This window comes from Callorhinus ursinus, unplaced genomic scaffold (genome assembly GCF_003265705.2).
Source record: "Callorhinus ursinus isolate GAN/ISIS: 27379988/994484 unplaced genomic scaffold, GSC_fseal_2.0 scaffold8, whole genome shotgun sequence".
Lineage (NCBI taxonomy): Eukaryota > Metazoa > Chordata > Mammalia > Carnivora > Otariidae > Callorhinus > Callorhinus ursinus.
The window spans coordinates 20,840,420-20,860,598 of NW_027397070.1; positions in this window are offsets into that span (position 1 = coordinate 20,840,420).

A 20,179-nucleotide genomic window follows, 5' to 3' on the forward strand; every position below is an offset into this window, starting at 1 on the left:
CAGAATTCACTATTTCTTTCATATATTTAACTAACATGTATTGTGACTCTAGTATCACATACCATGCTAGGGATTAAGGATTTAACAATGAACCCTATACCATGAAAACTCTACTCATGGAGTTTAAGATTTGTATATAGATGTATACATTCCTAATAAAATGTATCTTTTTCTCACGTTATTGTTTTTATAATTCTCAACATAGCCTTTTGTGTTCTCATTACAACCTAGAATTTAAAAAGCCACGGACGCCTGGGTGGCTGAGGCAGTTAAGCGTCTGCCTTCAGCTCAGGTCATGATTCCAGGGTCCTGGGATGGAGTCCTGCGTCGGGCTCCTTGCTCAGCAGGGAATCTACTTCTCCTTCTCCCACTCCCCCAGCTTGTGCTCTCTCTCTCTCTCTCTGACAAATAAAATCTTAAAAATTGTTTTAACTAGAATAAAAAAAAAACATTCTAGGCCCTAACCAGACTGGTTTTACTTGACCATAATCTGGGCTTAGAGGTAGGGGAGAGGGGATGCCAACGGTATAAAGCCAAATGAGCAACACTCCATAGGAGCATGTTTTCCTGAGATTTCTTTTTCTGTGGGTATACTACATATTACAGTTCCTGATTTGTTTTTATTGCTGCTGTTGACACTAAAAGGGACATCTGGAAACTAGGGATTAAAAATTTTCAGCTCCACATGAGCTCAAGGTTATAGCCCCAGACCTTATACAAGTAACTAAACAATTTTGCCAAGGTTCTTACTAATAGAATCTTCAAGATCAAGACCAGCGTGTCAAAGGGTCTCTTGTACTAAGATATATTTTAAAAGCTACAGTCTTTTGGAATTCTGTTTTCCTCTGTAGCCCACTAAGCCACTGGGATATACTGAAGCAGATTTCAAGACCAAGCTCTTATTTTAAATGCAGCACTGGAACCAGACAGAGAAGACCTGAAATTCAGTCATAAGCAAGTGTTTGGGCAAGTTATTTTATGCATCTCTCCTACACACAGACTGGAAACTATAGCTCTAAAATTGATCCCACTGGGACCTGAAGCAAAACATTTTGCAGGATGAATACAGTGCGCTAATTGCTCTCCTCTATCCATTTGTTCCCCATCTTTTCCTGGATTTCCCCCTCTCCTTACCTTTGCCCCTTGGTGATCTCTCATCAGAGGGAAATTGGTTTCCTTTTTCCCTTACAGAATCAAAAGGAAATGCTCATAAGAAAGGTATTGTCTGAAATAAGAACTAAGCAGACAAAGGGCACTTTCAAGAAAAGAATTCCTTAAAAGCTATTTCACATTTGAATATGTTTTCATTCACCAACCTGTGCAACTGAATTCTTTAGAGCAGAAAAAGAAGCACCCCAATTCTTTTTGGAAGACTAATAAGGTCATTCATCCCTTTGCCTCTTCTTCTCCCTTGCTTAAGCTACCCTCATAAGAAGCAAATTCCCCTCTCCTCTTTTTATTTTCATTGTGTGTGTGTCAAAGCCTTGGATGCACATTTTGTTATTCTGGAGTCCTTGTTGGACAAAGATATTTGAGATGTGAGGGGCATGTTAAGAGACCATTTGTAGTTTATATAACAGAGCTTTAAAAAGCCCAGGGTCAACACTGCAGTGTCTATTTCACCTAAAGCCAAATTTTTTAAGCCAAGGGAAAAAGAAAAATAGTGTTCTGAGTTTTATTTACCACATACTGGTAATTCAAAGAAAAACAAAAATAGCAGAGTCTAAATGCACTATTACTGTCTCTTCAATGCAGAAAAAATGATTTTTGAATGTACCAAATGAAAAACTTTGAAATTACAATGCTTTAAAATTGTTACTTGACAATGTTTCTGTGTCCTGGCTTTAATTTAGAAACATCTCTAGAGCCAGAATGTCTCTTTTCTAAAATAGTATAAACTTCTTTATCCTGAAAACTTGGTTTCTAAACATCTTGATGATAATGATGATGATGATTACAAGAATTTACTTTCAAAAGCTTTTATTTTGGAGCACCAGGGTGGCTCAGTTGGTGAAGCGTCTGCCTTCTGCTCAGGTCATGACCCAGAGTTCTGGGATCAAGCCAGCTTTGTCGGGCTCCCTACTTGATGGGAGTCTGCTTCTCCCTCTGCCCTACCCCATGCTTGTGTGCGCGCACAGGCACGCGAGTGCACTCTATCTCTCTCACACATGAATAAATAAAATCTTTTTAAAAAACTTATTTTTATAAAAAGACATTAGAACTAGAGAATAGTATTGGTTGTCAATAACTTGAATTCTTTTTTTTTTTAAGATTTTATTTATTTATTTGAGAGAGAGAGAAAAAAAGCATAAGGGGAGAGGGTCAGAGGGAGAAGCAGACTCCCTGCTGGGCCAGGAGCCCGATGCGGGACTCGATCCTCGGACTCTGGGATCATGACCTGAGCTGCAGGCAGTTGCTTAACCAACTGAGCCACCCAAGCACCCATCAGTACCTTGAATTCTAAGACTGTAGTTTGCCTACACAATTTTGCTCTTCAGCTGAGAGACTGAAACAGCAGTCTAAGGACTTAAAGAAATTCTCTTACATTCCATTAATTAATCCTCACCTTAAAGGAATCTGGTTACTAGTCAATAAACTTTTGGCAAATTACCAACACAGGAGGTACCCAATTATAAAAGTTTCTGTGAAGTCTCTCAAGAGTCACATTCAGAAATAGATGGCTAAATAAGGAGTGTGCCAGTGTATGGGATTTGGGTGAGAAAGAGTGCATACATGGGCTAGATTCTTTGAAAGGGAATTGAAGTTGCACTTACAGATGATAGAGATGGTTCTGTCAGTCACCTCCTACTAATCTACAGAACCCATTCAGATCTGTCTTCCTTCTCCTACCTACCCATCATCTCTTCTCCCCTGCTCAGATACTTTCTTCCCTCTGCTAACTCTTCTTCAAAGGAAACTGTGGTCAGGAAGAGATAGAAAATATACCACATATGAAAGATTACCACCTCTCTAGTTACTTCTTTAACTTCTACTTTTCCATACCTTTTAAAGAAAATTCCCCCTTCCCTCTCCTCAAGTGCAAAATAGTTACCTTGTTGAATTAATCCAAAAGAAACATTTGGGGAGGGTTTGTGATCACAGTGGTCATTAGGCTTGGGAAATGCAGTCACCCTGTGTTGCAACCCTCAGTCGAGTCTAGTGAGTGGCAGAAACCCAGGCTCCACTCCCTCCCCTCAGGGGATCTGACAACAGTCACCAGCACTGGAGAGCCAGGGGGTAGTCTGCACTCTTGAGTCAGACTCTGGGCTTGAACCCCAACTCTGCTAACTGCTTGTTGTTTCAACATGAGCATGTACCCCTCTGGAAAATGGGGTTTCTGATAATTTTAGTACCAATATTCGTAACGTTATGAAGTTTAAGTAAGTGAACACTCGTGAGGTGCCAAAATACTTAGAATAGTGCCTGGCTCGTGGGCTATGTAAAATAACTTGTCAAAGTAAAATTTAGGCATGTTAAAATAAATTAGTTTTAAAATCTAGATTGTAATCTATGTATCACCTACATTGGTGATTAAAATATAATCAGTCATTTTTGTTATTTTACTTTTTTAAATTTTACATGCTTGGCATCAGAACCCCTTGGGCCCCATCCTTCTACTTTATACAGCATAAAATGAAACTCTAAATTCTATTTTTTAGATAAGCATCTTTGTCTTTCTTTCCCCCTAAACACTACAGTACCTAGCAAAAGAGCTTAAACTTGAATGGACTATTGCAAAAATCAACTCTTTCTTAATAACACATACTTCTTTTCCAAATGACATAGGGAAACCTATATAGCCTAGGTTATTTCCCTGTAGCTTTTTCATTTGCAGGCTGTGTTTCCAAGCATGAACACAACTAAGGAGGAAAAAGAAAAAATTACTTCAGTTACTGAACCTTAAAACCCAGTACTAAAAGATGCAGCCAAAGGTGGCATTTTCCATCAAAATAAGCTATCTTCAATGCATTTCATTGTGATACTTCCAGTTCTGGATGGTATTTTAACGGAAGAAAATGGAAGCCAAGGCCAGTTTGAGCAGTGCTGTGGTATATGCTACAGGCATGACTCAATGTGATTTGATTTAACCAGGTTCAATACTAGCTTCACAAGCTCGTTGCATCATGAACTTCAGATTTTTCTCTGCAGTAACTCTTTGAATCGCTATTTCCAGCCAACATTTGCATCACCTGTTGTAATTTCCAGCCAACATTTGCATCACCAAAACATGCCAATGGCCAAAGTCTCATACATATTGAGAAAAAAGTCTGTCCAGTAACCTTGCTCAGTAAGGAAGCACAGAGCAAGACACTCAGGGAAAAAAGAAAGGTGCGTTATTTATAGATAGAAAAAAAAAAACTTTAAAAGTTTAAAGTTTTCAGCTCAGTATCAGTTTAGAGCTAGAGTTCCAAACATCAGGATAATAACTAATCGATTTAGCCACGACTGTCACCAACAGCCTTTGTAAGGTTGAGACCAGAAGGTCAAAGGTCTGCTACAACAAGATTTACCATTTATTAAGTGAGAGTTCTGTCCATCTTCTGCTCAGGTTCAAGCTGTGATCAATGAAGGGATGTCCTTCCAAAGCCCTGACATTCAGCATGGATGTTTCATAAAATTCAGTGTGCTAAAAACATATATCAATACCATTCCAATTTAAAAGAATAATTTGATAGTAAAAGCCTTCACTTGACAAAACTTGAAAGCTATTTTAAAGGCAGATGAATATGCTTGTGAAGAAATTGCTCAGTAAAACCCCCAAAAGAAAAGTTTGAGACCATGTTGGAATGGTTTAATTGAGCATTCACTGTCTAATTAGAATTGTGTGATTTCAATAATGTTCAACATTCATAAAATAAACCAGAATCCTTATACTATGCAATCTCACATTAAAAGAAGAAACAACAAATCTAAAAGGATCGGTCAAGATGGTGAAGAAGCAAAATTAAAAGCAGCAACACCACTTTGCTTTCATATTAAGAAAAAAGACTAAATATGAACAAAATGGGACAAGCTCATATCAACCACAAATGACAGTGACTTCAAATATGTTGACCTACACAAAGCTCAATGGTCCTTTTTAGAAACACTAAATTGGAACTTGTCTGACAAACACCAAAGCCTCACTGATCATCCTCAAGTTATATAAAAGAGTACCCAAGATTTTTTATTTAATCATCCAACTTTTCCTTTGGAAATAGATAAACTTGAGTAACTCTTTTGACTTACCTCTTGTCTTCCTGCACACACACACACACACACACAAAATGAATTAACACCACTGATATTAGAAAACAAACAGCAATAATCAGCTTTTCTAAATAACCTAAGCTTTGAAGCAAGTTTTAAAAAAGACTGTGTAAGTTTTAAAAAATATAAATAGCTTGTGAGTTTTTTTCTAATTCATAAGTAACACACGTTATTATGTGTAAAAAAAAAAAGGACAAAGAAAACAAGAGTCATCCATCATCACCTAAAAAAGCAACTACTAACATATTTTTGTGTACTTCAATCTTCTTTACATGCCTATATATAGTTTAAAAACAAAATTCAGGGGTGCCTGGGTGACTCATTTGATTAAGCATCTGCCTTCAGCTCAGATCATGATCCCAGGACCCTGGGGTTGAGCCCCAAGTCAGGCTCCCTGCTCAGCAGGGAGTCTGCTTCTCCTTCTCCCTCTTCTCCTCCCCCCTCCACTCATGCTCTTTCTCAATTGCTCTCTAATAAATAAATAAAATCTTTTTTAAAAAAATGTTTTTAGTTTTTATAAAATTGGGATCCTACAGAATTTAGTTTTGCAAACTTAATAATATGCTTTTATAAACATTTTGGACATCATTAAATATTCTACTAATTATTTTAGTAACTAAATTGTATTTAACTAATCTCTATTTAAGATTACATGTCATTTAATTTTTTATTATTATAAACAATGCTTTGATAAATATCTCAGTAGATAAATCAAAAACTGTTTTCTTAGAACACATTTCTAGAAGGGAATTTGTTACTTTATATATACTGATGTTTTTAAAATATATTGCCTAATTGCCTTCTAGAAGGCTCTTTTTATTTTTTTATTTTTTTTAAAGATTTTATTTGAGAGAGAGAGAGAGAGCACATGAGAGGGGGGAGGTTCAGAGGGAGAAGGAGACTCCCTGCTGAGCAGGGATCCCGATGTGGGACTCGATCCCGGGGACTCCAGGATCATGACCTGAGCCGAAGGCAGTCGCTTAATCAGCTGAGCCACCCAGGTGCCCCTAGAAGGCTCTTTTTAAATGTTCCATGTTTTACTTAATTTGATGTAGGAAAGATGATAGTGTTCGAAGCCGACAGCCAAGAAAGAATTCCTGAGACGTCTTTGGTGCAAAAAAGGTGATTTTACTAAAGCATGGGGATGGGATCCGTGGCATAAAGAGCAGCCATGGGGTCAAGAGGAGCAGCCCTTTATACATTTTTAGATTGGGAGGGGGTTAGGGATGGTGTTAAGTCTCAAAGGAATTTTAGAAGCAAGGTTTCCAGGACCTTGAGGGGGCTAGATATTGTTTGGAAAAGGTCATTTATTACTAATAAAACCTTAGTCATGAGACCCTTCAGATGTATATCAGTGGGCCATATGCTTGGGGGGGGGTGATTGCCAACACGTATTTTGGGGGATTGAGAGAAAGGGAAGTTTCCAAAGGAATTTTTATATGTTAAAGTAGATTTACAGGATCCTGAGGGGGCAGTGCTCAGGCTAGGATGGCCTTTTGCCCTTAGCAAAGTATTAACATAGAGGCAGTTGAGTCCCTAGAGGAATGTCACTCTGCCTGTTTCAAGGACTTGTCGGTGGGCTGTAGGTAGTAAGGAAATTTAATAATTTTTCTTCTGCCTTTGTTTCCCACATCAAATCGACTGTGCTATCAGCTAGATTAGTAAAAATCATAGTCACCTAGAATTTTCCTGTGGTTCATTCAAAAGGCTTTCACGATGCTAGCCTCCTGTTACCAAAAAGGTATCAATTAGAGCTCATATGTCATTGCTCCATCATCACTGCCTATGGCCCAGAGATACCACCAAGAGCAAATATCTGTGCAAGCATGTCTAACATCAGCACACATCTTCCTCAAGGGGTCATTCAATAAACATCATCCCTTTGTGATTGTGTGGCATTCAAAGAGGGAAAAAATTGCTTACATTTTCTAAAAATACTCAGAAATGAGGATTTCATATTTCAGAGACTTCTATACTAAGTCACAATATACACTTTATACTCAACAATAATTCCTAAATGAGTTTCTTTCAAAATATCTATTCTGTATACTGGTTTTTTAACAAAGATTCTTCCTGTTTGTGATTAATTTAAAGGTGAGTCCACATAGTATAGCCGCTAATGGCAAAATTAAGTTCAGCAATTGGCCTCCCTGTGTTTGAAGTGTTTTTCTACTATTTACTGCTTCTGTGGTCCTGAGCAAATTATTTAATATCTCTGTGCCTCAGTTTCCTCACATGTGAAATTTGTGTGTAATAAAAGTAAAATTTTCCCCTTAGTTGTTTTTTTTTTAAGATTTATTTATTTATTTATTTGACAGAGAGAGAGGGAGAGAGAGAGAGAGAGAGGGAACACAAGCAGGGGGAGTGGGAGAGGGAGAAGCAGGCCTCCTGCTGAGCAGGGAGCCTGATGTGGGGCTCGATCCGGGGATGGGATCACAACCTGAGCCCAAGGCAGACGCTTAACGACTGAGCCACCTGGGCGCCCCTCCCCTTAGTTGTTCTAAGCAAGCATTAAATAAGAGAATCTGTATAAAATGCTTAACACCATGTTTAACACATAATAACTATTCAATATCTGTTGGTAGTTGTTATTATAAGTAAAATATTGCCTTTGGCTCTTTGAAACTTGTTGCCCTTCATCATTCATCTGCCTAATAAAAGAATGTACATTCTGTGCAGCCTGTGAGGACATAAGGTCTTTTTCGTCTCTGTGATGCTAAAAGAACTTTCATGACCCTTAGAAGCCAGCAAGGGTACAGGGTGTTGATTAGCAGTCAGATAAAATCCTCCTGAGCTCCTGGGTCACCCCAACTTCTGCGTTTGCAATGAAACAACACTGACATCTAGTGATCAGAAAGATAAATGACAGGTTTTGGCAAACAGCAAATATAAAAGCCTTGTGGTCTTGGCCCAATGAGTTTTCCTATTATTTTAGGGAAAATGAGTTAAACCCTAGGTAGATTTGGACATAGTCTCTTTATGTTGGCTATATCTCATCTTTTGGTTGCATAAAAAGTGTTTTTGAAAAACTGAAATCCACATTATCCATCACATCAATTTTCATACTTTCATTTTAATCAATTTGTTTACCTTAAAAATCTGAAAAAGAAAAATACATTTAGGAGAAATGTTAATATATGTTCATTTTACTTTCAAATCATATATAAAAGTATAGCAAAGTAATGCAAATTAATCCAACATAATACAATAGGCATAAAATACATTAATGGGCCTTCAATACTATATATTAATTTATGAACGCATTTTACACAATTTTACAGTGAAGATCAAAGAACTTCCACACAAACCATTGTGTTAAATAAAACATAACCAATCAACAATTTTTCTGTTTCATTTCTATTTTTCTATAACAAAGAGGAGTGGGAAAAGTAGTATTTCAGGAAAGGGTTTGCACATCAATCATAAAACAAGCTTTAAAGAGCATTTCTTACAAATAAGATTAGTCACAGGAAATCCATCATTATTGGTCTATATTTACTGAAGCTGTGCCAGTACCATTTTGCCTTGTGGCACTTGGTTAAACCCTCGCAACAAAGCCTGAAAATTTAATTCAGCAGCAGGACCTCAGATATGCTCATTAGAAATGCTAATAGGAACAACTAGATCAGGTGAACAAAACTGAGTGATCCCCTGAGCCAGCTGAACCACCAGTTCATCATCATTATTGCTAATAGCATCTGCCACTTGTAGAACATTTAATATGTCTCACACTCTACTAGGTTCTTCTAATTCATAATTGTTCATTTATTGAATAAACGAACTGTCTTCAGTGCTGCCAGATCATGTAACAACAATGATGAGTCACAACAGACAATCTTTGTCCTCACTGAGATTATAAGCCACTGGTAATATAGTAATAATCACATGCTTATGGACTGTGTTATGGGCTGAATCATGATCCCCCCGAACTTCTACTCCCAGTATCTCAGAAAGTAACTGTGTTTGGAGACAGGGCCTTAAAGATGTAAGTTAAAATGAGACCATTAAGATGGACCCCAATCCAACCTGACTGGTGTCCTTATAAGAGGAGGAAACGTGGACACGTTGACACTAGAGATGCGCACACACAGAGAAAAGACCATGTGAGGATTCAGTGAGAAAGTGCCCAACTGCAAACTGAGGAGAGAGGCCTCAAGAGAAACCAAACCTGCTGACACCTTGATCTTACAATTCTAGCCTCTAGAATTGTGAGAAAGAAATTTCTATTGCTTAAGCCAGCGAGTCCATGGTATTTTGTCGTGGCAGCTCTAGCAAACTAATACACTCTGATCTCAGACTTCCAGCCTCTGGAACTATAAGAACTGAGAAATATCTGTTATGTATAAGCCACCCAGTCTATAGAATTTTGTTGTAACAGCCCAAACTGATGCAAATAGGAGGTAATTAAGTATAGAGAAGTTCATGAGGTTGGAGCCTCCTTTTATAAGGATTAGTGTCCTTATAAAAGATACATCACAGCTTTTTCTCTCTACCATATAGATACAGTGGGAAGGCAGCCATCTGCAAGCCAGGAGGAGGGTCCTTGCCTAGAACCAAATCTGCCTACACCATCATCTTGGACTTCTAGGTTCCAAAACCAAGAAATAAATGTTTAAGCCACCCAGACTATGGTATTTTGTTATAGCATCCTGAGCTAAAACAGTGAGGCTGGGGGTGCGGGAAGGTGTATCATTATTTAGTTTGGTTTGGTATGGTTTAGTGCGAGATACAGAAATATGTTTTAAAGCTCATGAGAATCACACCAACTCTGAAAGACAGACAGTTTGGTTCACATATGATAAATCAGGAACCCAAGGATTATAAAGATTAAGTAATTAGTCTTAAATAATAGAGCTAATAAGTGGTTGAACCAAATCCCAAAGCCAGGCCTAATATCTCCACTTTGCCACGCTGCCCTTCAATTAATATTTATTGTGCACCAACTACATGCAAGACCAGATGACATAATTCAAATCTAATTAGAGTTGGGGAAAGATTCAGTATATAAATTGTTGATGTTACTCCAAAGGAAAAGAATCTGTTCTCGTCTATTATATCCAGAAAGACCCTTTCTTGCCCTAAGTATTGCCAACTCTGTATAGTGACAACATGAAAATTTAGAGCTGCCTAGAGCAACCAGGAATTGGGAGATGGATGAAGAAATGGCATATTAGAGAGCAGGAAAGAGAGAACAAAGTCATGATCTGAGCCTTGATTTTAGTTATGTCATCCTTAGAGATCTATGGGGAAAAGAAAAATGGGATCACTAACTTATGTAATGTCATTATTACTACTACAGTTCTGATGGTATTATCTCATCTCATTCCTAACCCAGGTCTCTCCCTTATGAAGATTGTTGACACAGTTAAAAGATATTTTCAATGAAACACACTATCTTTGTTAGGGTTGCAAACCTTAACTACCCCTTGAATTCCAGTAAGAAATAGCCCCTCAAGAATCCCAAGCACAGACCTTGTTTTTAAGACCTAACACCACTGGATATTTGTTCTGTGGTTTTTGTACTTCCCCAGGGAGTATTTTAAAAAGAAAAAGAGCTGAAAAGATTCTATTGCAGTGACTTTCAACCTTGGCTGTATACTGGAATCCCCTGAAAAGCTTTAAAAATACTGCTTTTAAAAACACTGATGCCTGGGTCTTACCCCCAGAGATTCTGATTCATTAGGTCTCAGATATGACCTATGTATTGGACTTTAAAATTTTCTCCAAGTTATTCAAATGTGTAGCCACAGGCCGCTAAGAACCCTACAAGGGCTCTCTGGGAGAGCTTATTCTTGCAACGAACAGTCAGTATTCACTCTGGGGCAGATGCCATGCTGGACACTGTGACACACATAAATAAGACAAGATTGCTATCCTCAAGGAGTACCCTTCTTCATAGAAGGGTCAGATGTAAAACAAACAATTACAGTATCTTTAAAAGTCTTGTGGTAGAGACATAACCTGGACACCAACCACACTACCACACTTCTAATTTAAAGGATTCCATTTGCTAATGGTCAGGGCATTCAGAATATATGGTCCTATTTTCTTCACAACAGGTGAATTTTTCTCCAGGACCTTCACAGTTGTAGGTCTCTGGACTCTGCTCCCACTAAGAGCCAACAGAGACTCTCCATCATAGTCTACTCTTAAAGTAGATGCTCCCTTTCCTCCTGAGACCCAGCAGGAAATGGGGAACACCAAAACACACTATGGGAGACACTGGTCTTTGGCTACTACAAACATCCTCCCTGACCACCATGACCATTTCTCCCCTCTGCACAAGCAGAACATCATTTTGTGTTCAGGTAAATATCAGAGAAGTCATGCTTCCTCCTGCTGGTCTAAGAGTTGAATCCTGATCAAACAGTCAAAGTAATGCCTTTCCACTTGTTCTTTCCCAGCCTCCTTTGGAACTTGAGCTAACCATGTGACACATTTCTGGCCAATAGAATAGAAGGGGAATCTGAGAGTGGGCTTCTGGGAAGATTCCTCCATGACAGGGGAGGGTTTGGGCCCTTTTCTTCTTTTTCCTGTCTTTTAAAAGTAAATGTAACATCTGGAACTAAGACAGACATCTTGAGACCATGCAGCAACATGCACAAGCACAAAAAAACAATATGCTACGAATGGTAGGCAGAAAAAGTTAAAGAACCTGTGTCCTATATGACCTTACTGAGTATCTACTCCAGGCCAGGACACACTTCACCCAGACTGCTTACCCTATGCAAAAAAAATCAATCCCTGTTTGTGTAAGCTACTCTTAATTGGATTTTCTGCCACTATCAAAATCATAATTAATACACAACCCCTGCTTCCTTGCCACTTTGTCTTTTTGGCCTCCAAAACATTAGATAGTAATGTAATTATGAAGTTCTTCACTGAAGGGAAGTTCAGAAGAGAAATATAGGCAGAACAGACAAAATTATCATTTTAAGACTTTCCCATGTACCATTAAGTGAGGCATCTCAAGATGTTGGCTTTCATCCATTACAAGGAAGATAATCACCTCGTAGCTCCCCCTGATTCTGATCAGGCCCACTGCCCTAAAGTCCATAGTCCTCTTGTGTGGGGGGTTGCACTGTTAAACTAAAGAACTACGTTTCCCAGGATCCCCTTCCCTGTATGGTTCTAAGGTGGGTTGGATAAAAGAAGAACTTGCATGAGATTTGAAAGGCAGAAGTAAAACAGTGACCATTACTCTTTGAAGGTCATTGTTGACAAATATGGAAATGGAGACATGCAAAAGTAATCAGCCAGTTCCATTTCATCCTCACTCTCCCCTGTTCTGGGTCCAACTTTTCTTCTAAAATGCTGACCTTGTTGACCCCAGCCCCCCCCCCCCCCCCCCACACACACACACACACACACACACACACACACACACACACACCAGATAATTGGCTATTGACCCACCAGAGGCAAAAGCTTGCCATACACCTTCTCTTTCACAGCCCCTCTTTGGTGGCCAGACATGCTAAGCTTCTTAGATGAACTAGTGGTTCATTTCTTTTCTGATCCTGCAACTCCCCTTCCAGATCTTCACTTGCGCAGCTCCTCAGCTGTATACGCTCTAATTCCTATAATAATTCCATTATCCCATAACCTTCATAGTGCCTCTGCTCCCCTGATACGCTTGTCCACTCATACCTGTTTCACACATAAAGAGCCTATTCTCAATTTCTTCCTCCCATCAGGTGGTGGAAATATTACCCCCATTCTATTGTAGATCTTTAGCTAAAGTAAACAGTGTCTCCCCCACCCCCAGTCCTAGTTCCAGCTTCCCTCCTGCAATAGTGGCAAGCCTGCTGATTCCATTACTAGGGCATCAGTTAAATAAGCACTTTTCTCAGTAACAAACAGTAGCTTTCCCTGGAGATAAATAAGTCTCTATATACAATAAAAAACCTTTTCTCCAATAGTAGGGCTCTGGCCTGCCATGAAGAAACAACAGGCAACTCATTTTCACTCAGAACACTATGGTTCTGTTCAACTGGGTTGAGACCAAGCAGAGACCACACAGCTGCACCCTGTCTCCCAGGTAAAGGTCCCAGCTCAGGTTGTATCCTTTTGCGTTAGTCTCTCTGTAACGTTCGGAAGGGTTGAGGAAACACAGTTATTTGGCAATCTTCCTACCATAGAGTGTGAAATAAGAACTGAGAAAACACCAAAGATAAAGGAATTGGTAGAGCTACGGGGATCTGGAAAAGTTTTCACATAGGAGGTTACACTTCAGCTGGTGCCTAAGGCAAGTAGAACTTCTATTGCTGGAGAAGGTGGAGAGATTTTTCTTAGTATCCCTCACTATCTGACTCTATCCGTTCCTGAGTCAACATATTAAGAGTTAGAATAAGAAGGGGACACAGCAGTCTACTTCAATTCCTGTTTCAGACAAACTGAAACATTTCAGCAACCCATTGCAAGGAAAGAAGAGGGAGAAAAGTTTTCACAACAGTTCAGTAAAGTATCAACCTTGTTTTTTTACACAATATTTCTAGTCAGATTTTTAATGCTATAATCCAATGAATCAGAACCCATAATCATTTTGGTAGAATCTTAAATGTTGGCATAGAAACTTCACAACGATTTTTCTGAGGAAGAGACAAGAATTTTTGTCATTTAGGCCTTTCTTTCTCAAATTTCAAAGCTACCAAAAAATAGATATACCCCGACCTCCTAGAATAAAAAAAAAAAATGACATCAAGAGCAATCTATTTCTCCATAGTCTTTTCAAAGGAAACAGTAATTGTTTAAAAATTAAGACTTAAATTTAGGCTTCCTTAAAGATAGGTAGCACTTTAACATGTAAAATAAAGTTAAGCAATAAAATTAACTTTTAACCCAGTGAATTTTTCTTGAGCTGCTGAAATATTGCCATAAAAGATCAAATCTTTGGTAAACTTCTGAGAGCAAGATTGTTCAAATAATGTTCAGGTTGAAATAGGCAAATAAATGTGCTTACCATTTGAGTAGGATGAGACTAGAGTGGGTAGAAGGGGTGAAATTCAGCTTGGGAAAGTCATTTAAATAAAGCCAATATAAATCTCAGTTAACAAACTCACATGTGAAAAAATCACTCCTATTTACTATAGATCAATATAATTTTTGACCAGCAGAAAATTTGAGGTATTCTTGGTGCTCCCATACACATTGCCAAGGTTAACCCAAGGTTATATAGTTTTAATTAACAGTGATGCAATGGAAGGCTGCTCTGGCCACTGGCCATCTCCTCAAACAGGTCATGCCTGTGAGTTGGCCTTCATGGTCTACTCCATATCCAACAGCCCCCTACAGCTTCATTTGCCACAAATGGGACATGAAAGTCTGCTGAGGCTGGAAACCCAACACTTGATGTTGCCTCCCTGCTCACACAACCTCCCCTCTGTACTCTGTAGTCTGGCTACATCTTCTGGTTTGGTTTGGTTTTTTGTTTTGTTTTGTTTTGTTTTGTTTGAGCGAGAGAGAGAGTATGAGCATGCGCATGAGTGGGGGAGGGGCAGAAGGAGAAAGATAGGGAGAATCTTAAGTAGGCTCCACACCCAGCGCAGAGCCTGACAAGGGGCCCCATCTCACAACCCTGAGATCATGACCTGAGCTGAAATCAAGAGTTGGATCCTTAGCCAGCTGAGCCACCAAGGTGCCCCCTGGCTACATTTTTGAAATATAGCCAAGAACAGTACATCCTGCAAGCAGTGCCCAAGGATCTCTTTATTTTTAGTCTCAGATGTCCCCATGCTCCCTCCAGCTTCTCCAGGACACCCTGCCTCTTCCCTCAAACCCTATCATCCCTCCTTTTTAATAAAATACTTTGGTGGCTGCTATGGTCTGTTTATATCCCCCCAAAACTCATATGTTGAAACCTAATGCCCAATGTGATGGTATCAGGAAGTGAGGACTTTGGGACATGATTAAGTCATGAGGGTTCCTGTGCTCTCAAAAAGAGACTCCACGGAGCCCCCAAGCCACTTCTACCTGTGATGTTACAGCAAAAAGGCAGCCATCTAGGAAATAGGCTTTCACCAGACACCCAGTCTGCCGACACCATGATCTCAGAATTCCCAGCATCCAGAACTGTGAGAAATAATGTTTGTTGTTTATAAGGCACTCAGTCTATAGCAGTCTGAACAGATGAAGACAATAACTGATTAAACCCTGGGCCTAAATCATTACCTAAAATAGTCTCCTCCTTCAGAGTCCCTAGTCCTTCAACTTTCACTCCTTTATTTTCTTCACAGCACATTTTTGAAATTAGATATTTGTATTTCTAATTGTATAGCTCTCCTTATGGATTTCTCCTCATATAGCTCTCTATTCATTTGCATAAAATGTAAACTAGTACCTAGAATAATGCCTGACATGTGATAGATACTCAGAGTTGTTGAATAAATGATGAACATACAATTTGGCCACGAAACAACAAGTCTTCTGGTCCTCACAAGCAGAGAGGGTTTAATCATCAAACCCTCCCAGGAGGGTTTATTTATTTCATACCCATCTAGTACACTGAATAAAAGGAAAACAAAAAGAGTTATATTTCCAAGTTTAAAACAATCTGAATGTTCTTATTTTGCCATATGTTTTTAAGTTACATGATTATTATGCTGCCTTGCATCTCCATGAGCACCCACATTGTCCTGAAGTTAATCTGTTCTAGGCCTAAGGACCTACAGTTTCCTCCCCACACAGGGCAGTGGGAGAAACTTGTGAAACCTGAGAGGAAGGAAAGATGAGGGCAGGAGGGACTCCTGACCTTGCTGTTTGTGCTCCACTTCTGTTATATTTCAGTCATTAAAATACATCATGGGGTTCTGGGAAATTGTATGAAAACCTTTTGATTCAGAACAGTGAAAACTAGTCAATTAAAGGAAGAAAATACATAGGAATTAAATAAAAATTATAATCGGTAGTGGGAAAGAAATCATTGAGAGGAAGATGTCTGTTAAAAATATATTCTCATTAGTTTACTTTTATCTAGACTATAAAAGGAAAAAGTAGAAATCTACTTCACAAAATAGTCAGATGTCACATCTCTTTATCACTGTGTGATTGCACTTATAAGGCATTCATCAAGCTTGTTGACTCAAGTTATTACATTCTAATATAGATTAGCTAAATTGTTGGAACACAGATGCACACTCAAGAGAGCATGAATTTAAAAAAATACAATTTTATATTTCATGTCTTGAGAAGTTTTACTATGGTTTGAAATCCATCCTGGAAGAGGATAGAAGAATATTCATATTTTATGTGACAAAACTAACAGGTTCACCATTTATTCCTAACTAAAATTGAATTGTCTGAGAATTGCAGTGACAGCCTCTAAAGAGCTTATCTCATGTCTCACAGTTTAATTGGATTGTTTTCTGAGACTGTCTTTCCTTTTCAATTTCATAAGGACCATAAACGTTCATATTATTGTTCTTTTGTTCTTTTTCCTCAGAACTTTGTTCATTTTAATTTTAGGTTATAGTAGCCTAAAATGGCCCTGTTTTCCCTTCTAACCCAAAGTTCAAGTGAACTGCAACTATGGAACTATTTGATATCTTTCCATCTATAATTGCATGGACAAGATAAGAAGGCGCTTAATAAGGAATGCAACGAGTGAGTCATTTATATTTGCAAGTGGTCCAAATCATGAAGGAGCAAAACAAATCTCAGTGTACAAATGAAAGGTTCTTAAGTTATATACCTGGAGCTAGACCAGTTATCAAAAAATCAAATCACGAAATGACAAAAGTCATTATTTAGTCACACCAAACTCTCAGTTCTAAGTGTTCTAACCAGAAACACCCCAGAGATAGCCAGAGATAGATATTTGGATATCAAATGAGCTACTTAACAAAATTTGCTATAAAGCAAGTTTATATAATGATGAATACTTTTTTGGGCATTAAAAACTAAAATAGGGGCACCTGGGTGGCTGAGGTTGAGTGTCTGTTCAGGTCATGATACCAGGGTTCTGGGATCGACCCCTGCATTGAGCTCCCTACTCAGTGGGCAGCCTGCTTCTCCCTCTCCCTCTGCATCCCACCCTGGCTCACACACTCTCTCTCTCTCCCTATCTCAGATAAATCAATAAAATCTTTTTAAACAAATACATACATACTAAAATAGGATTCTACTGGAAAAAACTCATCCATAAATATATCACAACTTATTGAAGTCCTAATCATGCTTAGCACCATATCAGGCACTATGGTAATATAAAAATTTTAAAGCTTGGCTTAAAATATAATTATAGTACAAATGTAAAAACACAAAAAAATTTTTTAGTCTTTTATTATAAAAATCTATGTCATAAAAAGGGGAATCCAAACAGCACATCGCAGCATCTTGTAGATACACAGAGAGCTACAAAAATGATTCTAATTACACAGATACACACACACAAATTAATTAATAGCAGCTATCTCTGGGTGGTGGAATAATGAATAATTTTTATTTTCTTCCTTATGCCTTTACAGATTTACAAGGTTTCTACAATAACTGCACATTTCTTTGGTGATTACATGCATAAAGGTATATTTAAGTCATCTTAACTCTCTAAATGATATCTACCTAAACCATACTTATACTCCAAGTACCAAGGAGATGCTCCATATGTATTAAATACTAAATCTAGGGTATTAAGAATGTAATCCTGTCACAGCCACCTGGAAAATGTAATTCATCCCTTGCCCTGTTAATTATTCTCATGAGAATCAGAAGCTCCCCACCCCATCCTGCCCCCTTACTACACACACACACACACACACACACACACACACACACACACACACGCTGGCAAATAAATTCTCCACTTCTTTACACTTACAGGTCACAGAGAACTTTGGAAGGCAATGTCTGAATCTGAAAGTCTTTATTAGATATTTTTAGGTAAGATACCCTGGCCATCCCTCCAAATGTCACTATGGAGGACTACCATCTGCCAATCAAGGGACAGATTAGGTTCTTTAGAAGCCTAAACACTGAAGAGATTAAATACTTCCTTTACAATTTTTCAAAATGACACAAAAATTACATACACGCTAAAATTAAAATAGCCTCCGTTTAAATGTTGTACTTGCAAAGTTCAGGTTCATAATTCTCTTTTCGATACTGGAAGCAGATGGTTCTTTGCTGGCACTCTAAGCATGTCCATACTGTATCCATTGCCTAAGCCAGGCATGCACCTAAACAGTGGCCAGCTCTGCCTTCCTGCTCAGTTCTGCAATAAAATACTTCAAATCAGGAAATTGAATTACCAACACATTTTCTATTTGTATAAATTTCTTACCTCACAAAGTCAAGAAGGTTTCCAGATTAACATAAAAACACAATTTGTAAATTCTTTTTCTTCCTTTCTGAAACATACAAAGCCCTATCTATGAGATCAGATACCAACTCATATATCACTCCTCTTTCTACCCCTTATAAAAGCATTGCACAGTGGCTGTACCAATTTACATTCCCACCAACACTGCATGAGGGTTCCTTTTTCTCCACATCTTCACCAACACTTGTTGTTTCTTGTCTTTTTTAAATTATTTTTTTAATTCCAGTATAATTAACACACAGTGCTATGTTCAGACATACAATATAGTGATTCAACAATTCTACATATTACTCAGTGCTCATCATAAGTGATTCACCCATTTCCTACCCCACCTCCCCTCTGGTAACTACCAGTTTGTTTTCTATATTTAAAAACTTTTTTCCCCTTTGTTCATTTGTTTTGTTTCTTAAATTCCACATACAGGGAAATCATATGGTATTTGTCTTTCTCTAAATTCAAAAAGACATATGCACCCCTATGTTTACTGCAGCATTATTTACAATAGCCAAGATATGGAAACAACCCAAGAGTCCATCAATAGACGAATGGATAAAGAAGAGGTGGTGTGTATATATATATATATATACATATATATATATATACAATGGAATATACTCAACTATAAAAAAAGATGAATGAAATCTTGCCATTTGCAACATGGATGGATCTGGAGGGTATAATGTTAAATGTTTCTCTTATTTTTTATTTTAACCATTCTAACATGTGTGAGGTGATATCTCATTGTGGTTTTGATTTGCATTTCCCTGATCATTAGTGATGAGCATCTTTTCATCAGTCTATTGGCCTGAGAAAGCAAATATCATATGATTCCACTCATAAATGGAATCTAAAAAAGTAAATAAACAAAAAGCATAATCAGAACTATAAATACAGAGAACTCATGGTTGCCAGAGGGAAAAGGGGTAAGGGGCTGGGCAAAAATGGATGAAGGGGAGAGGGAGATACAGGCCTCTACTTTTGGAATGAGTAAGTCATGGGAATAAAAGGCAGAGCATAAAGAATACAATCAATGATATTGTAATAGGGATTTAACAGGACAAATGGTGGCTACAGGTGTGGTGAACATTGCATAATGTATAAACTTGTCAAATCACCAAGTTGTACACCTGAAACTAATGTAACATTGTGTATCACCTATACACAAAAATTTAAAAAATAAAACATTCCTCTATTCACAAAGCAAGCTAAATGAAAGACTAATTGAGTGCAGTTGGAATAATTTACCCCAATCTAGCTACAGAAATACATAAACAAAGATAATTAAAATATGTAAGTATATATGTGTATCTATATACATTTTAAACACTTCAAGACTTCATTTTGAATTAAGAGAGATGCTACCAACAGAGCTTATATGTTCCAGGAAGCAGAGTCTTGGTCAATGCTCAGAAGGAAAACCAAAACTGAATCCAGCTGTCTGAAATAATCAATTGTCAGCAACTTGAGGTGGGTTTGTGTTGTGCACAGTATTTAAGTGTAGGCAATTATAAATTCACAAGTAGAGCTAACATCTAAAGTGAACTCTCGATGCTAATATTTAAGCAAAAGGGAAAGGAAAGTTTATTTGTAATCTGAAAAAACTACACACAAAAG